At 40.2% G+C, this 7377-nt stretch overlaps 1 long non-coding RNA gene across 1 annotated transcript; it reads left to right on the top strand.

The window, feature by feature from the left end:
• Positions 1-206: 206 nt before the first annotated feature.
• Positions 207-7131, top strand: LOC145520483 (uncharacterized). The gene is made up of 4 exons (XR_014064499.1): positions 207-362; positions 1277-1410; positions 1530-1666; positions 3193-7131. It is a non-coding gene; the product is annotated as an uncharacterized LOC145520483 (long non-coding RNA).
• The last annotated feature ends 246 nt before the right edge of the window (positions 7132-7377 follow it).

Raw genomic sequence — 7377 nt, 5'->3', positions numbered from 1 at the left:
CCATCCAGAAACCCTGTCTAGTGCTTTTACTTTAAATATCTCTTAGAAACTGTATAATGATCCTCATACAGGATACATGATGAGATTAAAGCGGTTGTGTTAGCCACCCAAGGTCAAAGAGCTGGAAGTAGAATGGAACTTGGAACCCAGGACTCTCTGACCTCAGAAACCATACTTTTAACCTCTACATCACAGAACCTCCCAAAGAACACGCTTTGGTCACTCACAGGCACAGCAAAGCCTTTGGGACATTTGTCTAGGGTGAACTCTGGGTTTGTCACCACTTCACTGGATGACCATTGGAAGTGTTCATCATTGAAATTTCCTTGACAGAAGGACATCACTGCATTACTTCCTAGGGGGTAAATTACACTCAACTTAGCCCCAACTCCCATGCAGACCTTTGGAAATTAACCCTCCTGGACAGTTTTAAATTTCTTCACTTCTGTGTCTTCTTTTATTAAAGTAGTGGTGGAGAATCAACATGTATCTGGTCGTTAGTAAATGGCACATTAAACTACCCAAAGATTTCCACAAATCCTAAGTCTCCTTCTTAAAAACACTAAGGTGTTTTCCTTGGTGTTACTTACAATTTCTGGAACTTCCCTGGTGGTGATCCAGGGAAGTGGATCAAGTCAAGTGGCTAAGACTCCACGCTCGCAAGGCATGTTCAATCCCTGGTCACGGAACTAGATCTTACCTGACGCAATTAAGAGTTTGCACGCCCCGATGAAGACTGAAGATTCCACATGCCACAACTAAAGATCTCATATGCCACGACAAAGATTGAAGATCCCGTGTGCCACAACTAAGACCGGTCGCAGACGGAAAAAAAAATAAATTCTCAAGTCCGCAGTTGTTCTCTTGTTACCTGCATGGCTGCTGCTGAGACTTGTCTTCATCTGAGATTTAGATGACCTCAGTTTTAACTCACAATTACATTGCCCTCTCAATGTCTTCTGCCACTTGCCCATCGCTCCCATAGCCCAAGCTTCCATGTGTGTTGTTACCCTTTGTCAATCCAGATGAGAAATTCAGTCCTTTGCCAGTTTCTGCAAAAGCAATACTGGAAGCAAGGAAGAATTTATTAGAGGACACAGAACAAGGAGAACAGTCACATCAGAACTCCTGCCATATCACTAACCTTACTCCTTACTGCCCTTCTCAGTCATTCCCCAGAGAAACCCATCTAGTCCCTCTCGAATATGCAGAACAAATACACCAGACACCGATGTTCATGTAATCAGCACCATTTCCCTCTTTTGCATTCTAACAGAACCCTGAAATTTTTAGCAATCCAGCTGTACAAGCAACTCCATGCTTCAGAGGACACATCCCCTCTCACCAGCTCCAACAACAGGCTTGATTTGTCAAAGAGGAATCTCATTCCCCTTCCAGTGATAGATGCAGGTAGGGGCAATTGATGGTCAATGAGAAGTGAGGCAAGGTTTGCTGGGGGGTTTCTGGAAGAGGTGTACTCGTTCAAAGGAGACAGCCAAAAACAGAGACAATTTCTTTTCTTTCCTCAGCCATGGCGACAGGATGTGACACCTGGAACTGCTGCAGCCTTGTTTCTACCACAGAAGGTAGCAACCAGAAAGTAGCTACCAGAAGACTTTGAGAATGTCAAAGCAGAAAAATGGAAAGAACTCATGAGATTGAGATAGTAAGCTCACCAAACTCACTTTGTTTTCTTCCCAGGCACCAAGGAAACCATAGTTAATAGCCTCCCCTGAAGTTAGGCAGTGCCACACAATTGAGTCCTGACTAGTGGATTATGGATGGAAATGACGTTTACAGCTTCTGGAACTGGGCTGGAAAATGTCCTGCTTGATCCTTCACAAACTTCTGCTTCTCCACTGTAGAATAGATTGTGCCAGGATGACTGTGAAGCCATGTTCAAGATAGCAGGACTATAGCATAAAAGGAGGCAAGGTCCTTGGATGTAGTAGAAGCCTCCATTTTCAGAGAATGCTGCATACATGAGCAGTACTGCTGTATTGCATGAAGCCCTTGAGATCTCACAACTAGTTTGTTGTAGCCTATTATAGACTGAACGTTTGTGTCTTTTCCAAATTCATATGCTGAAATCTAATTTCCAGTGTGATGGTATTCAAGGTCAGGTCTTTTGCAAGGTAATGAAGTCATGAGGGTGAAGCCCTCATGAACAGGATTAGTGTCCTTATAAGAAGAGGCCAGAGAGCTCATTCCCTTTCAGCCTTGTGAAAATATAAGAAGTTGGCAGTCTGCAACCCCCCAAAAAAGCCCTCAACAGACCCTGACCATGCTTGAACCCTCATCTTGGACTTCCAATCTCCAGATTTCTGTTGATTTTAAGTCACTCAGCTTATGACATTCTGTTACAGTAGCGCAAATGACAAAGACATGGCACACAGCATTTCCTACACTAATTAATATAACCAAATTCCTTGGGTACTGAATCAACCAAGCCTAAAGTCTTTTTAATATTAGACTTTGAACTCTTATGAGCCAAGCTTTCTTTAATTTTTAAACCTATTTGGGGCAAGATCTTGTTTCTCCTTTGATACAAAGCATTTTAACAGAGAAATTCATATCTTTACAGTTCCTACTTTTATACGTGCATAAACAAACCCATCTATATGTTCATAGAACCAAGGGCAGGATTCACCCTGTTAAAGAAGATTAGCAGTGCATGTAAAAACTTCCTGAACACTCTTCAGGAGTAGTCTACTTTCTAATTCTCACCATGTGATTTTCTGCCCCTCTACTGGCAAGATATATTTCTGTGCTTCTTTCTGCTTGACAATCCAGTAAATTCTAACCAGTATCCTCTTCCAGACAGCCAGGGCACCTACAGTAGTGTGGGTTGTAGCAGCAAGCATTCTGGAATCTCTCTCTCAATAAGTCTATTGATCAGAACTCCTCGAGCAGTTTCCTCAGATCTCACAACAAATCGGGATTTTCGCCTGAGTATCATCTTCTCAGTTCTTGGTTCAGTGGCCTTCCCTTAGGAGAAGGATCTTGAGGTGATGCTACCCTCCTTTTGGGCACCCTTTTATCTGCCCCTAATCAAAAGGTGCCAGTGTGACTTTTCTCCCATGCAGGAGTTCCAATGCAGCCATGGGGGCTCCACTGCCCCACCTGGTACTGAAGCATGAATTGATCCACACTCTAGTGGCTACTAGACTAACTCAGTTGGTCTTCCTGCAGCTCCCGTGGGCTATGAAGACATAGGAGACATAGAGAAGAAACAACATACTCCCAATGAACAGCCCTACGGATATATATGGCAAGTATTTACATATCCTCCCTCCTTATGGTATTTTCCCTTATAAAATGAAATAATCTGACTCCAAAGTCTTTCCTGAAGCTCTTCCTCCTCCTTTCTCACATTAGAATTCATCATTTCCTCCTTTATGAACCTTACTATGGTACATATTGTCCTTTAGCATCTTTGATGTAGCAGAGTATACAGGTTAAGAGCTTGAACTCTGGAGCCAATGTAACCTCTCAGGCCTCAGTCTCTTCATGGGTAGAAAAGTGTAATAATACTACTGATTTAATCAGGTGATGGGGAACATTTATTGAGGAAATTTATTTAGTGTGCCTAGAAGAGTATGTGGAACAGAATAAGTGCTCAATAAATACACATGCAACCTGTACATCTGTCTCAGCTCTTCTGAGATTATAAGCTCCTTGAATTGAAGAACAAAATCTTATTCATCTTTATATCTCTAGTAGTATACACTAAGTAGTGTTCTGTATGTGTTGACTGAAAGAAGGAATGAATGAGAAATAAGTAACTGCAAGAATTTCCAGTTGTGTCTATGGCTAATTAGCAATTATTTAGAGACAGTTCCACTGAAAGCCACACCTTTATAGCCAGAGAATTCCAGTCTTTGTTTCATTTGTCATAATCCAAACCAAGTGTGGTTCTGTTTTCTCGGCACCAGTGAGCTTTCTGAAGCATTTTCTGCTTCCACCCCTGTCCTCAATCCCCACTCCCACTCTGTCCCTTGGCCTGGGTGAAAACATTCTGCTTAGATAACTCATCCTTCTATGGCAAGATGTTGGTGATAAACTGTTGAATGATAAAATCAGGTTATAAAACTGCATTATAGAATGCCCATTTTGGTAAAATATACATTTTATATACATACTAAATGCCCAGATCTATTGTTTTTGCCTGAACATTAGACCCATATAATGACCCCTGCCCAAGTGCACTCTTGACCACTGGAATCAGAATCTCTGGAAGAGAAACAGAGTCATTGTTATTCCTTAAAAGCTCCCCAAGTGATTCTAAAGATATACTGATATGTAATCAGTGACTGTCTGCCTGGTAGAATTTCTGGAGCTGTTATTTTCTTTTCTTCACTTATCTTTTTCTTTCCTTCTATAAACATGTATTGGTTTTATGATAAGGAAAAAAAAAACTGTATGATCAAAGGGACAGTAGGAAGGAGAGTAGAGTGGAGACAGTTCTTTAACATCAGCTAGCTCCTTACTGGAATAGGAAGAGTTTCCATTCTAGAAACACTTATACGCTACACTGTCTAAACTGAGATTCCACAGGAACTCATTAGAAGGGCTAGTGGCACAAAATACCATTGTATACTGCAGACCAACACCAACCCATGAACAGATAATTAAACAATAAACTGGGCATCTCTAAATGATCAGACTCATTTTTTAACCATATTAACCTTGTTAGTTGGGGCTTCCTAGGTGGCTCCAGTAAAAAATCTGCCTGCCAGTGCAGTAGATGCAAGAGATGTGGGTTCAATCCCAGGGTTGGGAAGATTCCCTGGAGTAGGAAACGGCAACATACTTAAAGCCAAGCTTTAACTGTCAACTGCCATCAGACCAGAACCAAAAGAAGACACTGCACACAGGAGTCCCCGGACAGTCCACAAGGCTGTGTGATTATGAAGCAGATGGCAATGGTTACTAAATGGACAAACACATCCAATCCTTTCCAATGCACAGAATTTGAAAATTATCTCTGAGCTGTCTCTAGAGTTCAAGATAATGAAAAATTTAGGGACTTACATAAGGAGTGGTGTAGATAGGGAGATCTGAGAAAATCCCACCAGTAACATATGTAGGGCCTAGGGCAAGAGTTCAAATGAAAATCTACATACTATAGGGATCTGTTTTATAAGTCAAGCTAACAAACATATTTAGATAAATAAAAGGAGATAGGACAATCGAATGCAATGTGTGATCCAAGATTAGATCCATTCACTATAAATGACATTAATGGAACAATGAACAAAACTTGAATGTGGTCTATGAATTAAATGATAGTCATTTATAAATGTTAACTTTGTGATGTTGATGGCTATATTCTAGTTATACAGGAGTATGTCCTCATTTAGGTCAAGTATACTCCAAAGTACTGGGGAATGACTCACAACTTACTCTCCAGTGATTCAAGGTGGGGAAAAAGTTCTTCATGTAGTTTTTTTCAATTTTTCTGTAAGAAGAAATTCAAACATTGTTTTTAAGTAACCCTTCATCCTGAAATTCCACTATTATTGACATTACTAGCTATCTCCACTGTAAGAAAGTATTATCTTCTTTTGGTTCATCTTTTTAAACTACTGATATTCTTGAAGGAGAATACATATTCATTCATTCATTCAACAAAATTTTACCCATCTATTCGATGATTATTTTTTAGCACCCGTTATGTGTCAGGAACTATGTTAGGCCAGAGGGTTACACTGGCAAACAAAATTCGTCTTGATCCTGACCGTTTTAGGCTTCTGATGTAGTAAAGTAGAAACAAATTAATCCAAAAATCACACAAACAACTATAAAACTCCAATCATGACAAATATTGTAAAGAAATAAGTGATGCCACAACAGGATATGCTAGAGGAATGGACCTAGTTAGTTTCTTTGAGGCACTGAAGATAAAAGAGATATGACGCACAGCATAATAAAGGGAAAAATACAAATCAAATTTTTTATGATCTAAGAAGTCTAGTGAGAGGAATGTGAAAAACATATATTCAGGATTTAAAGGAAGGTTTGATCTTAATGTGAACAGCAGGTCATGGACTAAGTTTCACACCATCCATATCTTGAAAAATGAGTACATAAAGAAATGCATCCAATCCAAGGAATTCAGGTGAGCAGAGGCAATGGCGGTTGTAGGGAATAGGGGTACCAGGGCTTGGTAAGAGATCAATAACACAGTATGACTGTCACACAAACTCTGAGAAAGTATGGCAGGAACTATGGCTTCAAAGGCAGGTTAAGATTTGACTGAGAAGGAACAAAATTTGACTTTTATTTTTCTAGGCACCATGGCGCCAATACACTTTGTAAACAGTAGAGATGTATAGCCACTCCTTTGTTTAAAATTCATCCATGGAGTTGAGATTTCAAAATGTTGAATGGATAAATCAGTCTTACATCTGAAAATGTAACTATTAAAAAGTATAAGATATTGTATGAACTAACATTCATTGTTGATATGATCACATCAGTTTTAAATGACACAACTTCATTCATCCAATGTCTATTCTACTATCACAAAGGGCTGAACGGTCCACACTCCCACCACAAGGAGCTCCAATGTAGGCCTGAAATGAGCCTCTGAGAAGCCCTTCCACCATGAAATGTGTTTTTCTTTTACCAATGAAATGTGGATTTCTGTGACAAACAAGATGCTACAATCTTCATGCTCAGTTTTACAAAAAGAGATGATTTCTAACTATAAATTCAGGAGGGGAAACTTAAATCAGGTTAAATTACACAATTATGAGTCAGAACTCTATATCACAAGTGACAGAAACCCAACTGAAGCTGGTGTAAGCAAAAGGGAAGCTATAAGATCATGTAATTGAGGAATCAAAAGGATAACAGACTTAGGCATAGTTTGACCCAGAGGTCCAAGTAAAGTCAAAGGAAATCTGTGTCTCCCTCTATTTCTTGTATCTTCCTGAATCTCTTTGGCTTCTTTTTTAGATAGGTCCTCTCTTCACAGCTGCAAACCATCACAAGCAGCCCTTGTTGTTGTTCAGTTGCCAAGTTGTGTCCAACTCTTTGCAACCCCATGGACTGCAGCACATCAGGCTTCCCTGTCCCTCACCATCTTCCAGAGCTTGTCCAAATTCATGTCAATTGAATTAGTGATGCCATCCAACCATTTCATCCTCTGTCATCCTCTTCTCCTCCTGCCTTTGATCTTCCCCAGCATCAGGGTCTTTTCCAATGAGTCAGCTCTTTGCATCAGGTAGCCAAAGGAATGGAGCTTCAGCTTCAGCATCAGTCCTTCCAATGAGTAGTAAGGGTTGATTTCCTTTAGGACTGACTGGTTTGATCTCCTTGTTGTCCAAGAGACTCTCAAGAGTCTTCTCCAGCACCACAGTTTGAAAACAT

The sequence above is a fragment of the Giraffa tippelskirchi genome, chromosome 9, assembly GCF_054371585.1.
Source record: "Giraffa tippelskirchi isolate mGirTip1 chromosome 9, T2T-mGirTip1v1.2.pri, whole genome shotgun sequence".
Lineage (NCBI taxonomy): Eukaryota > Metazoa > Chordata > Mammalia > Artiodactyla > Giraffidae > Giraffa > Giraffa tippelskirchi.
Note: the sequence above shows the minus strand (reverse complement) of the source record. Positions and strands in the feature narration are given on the sequence as shown.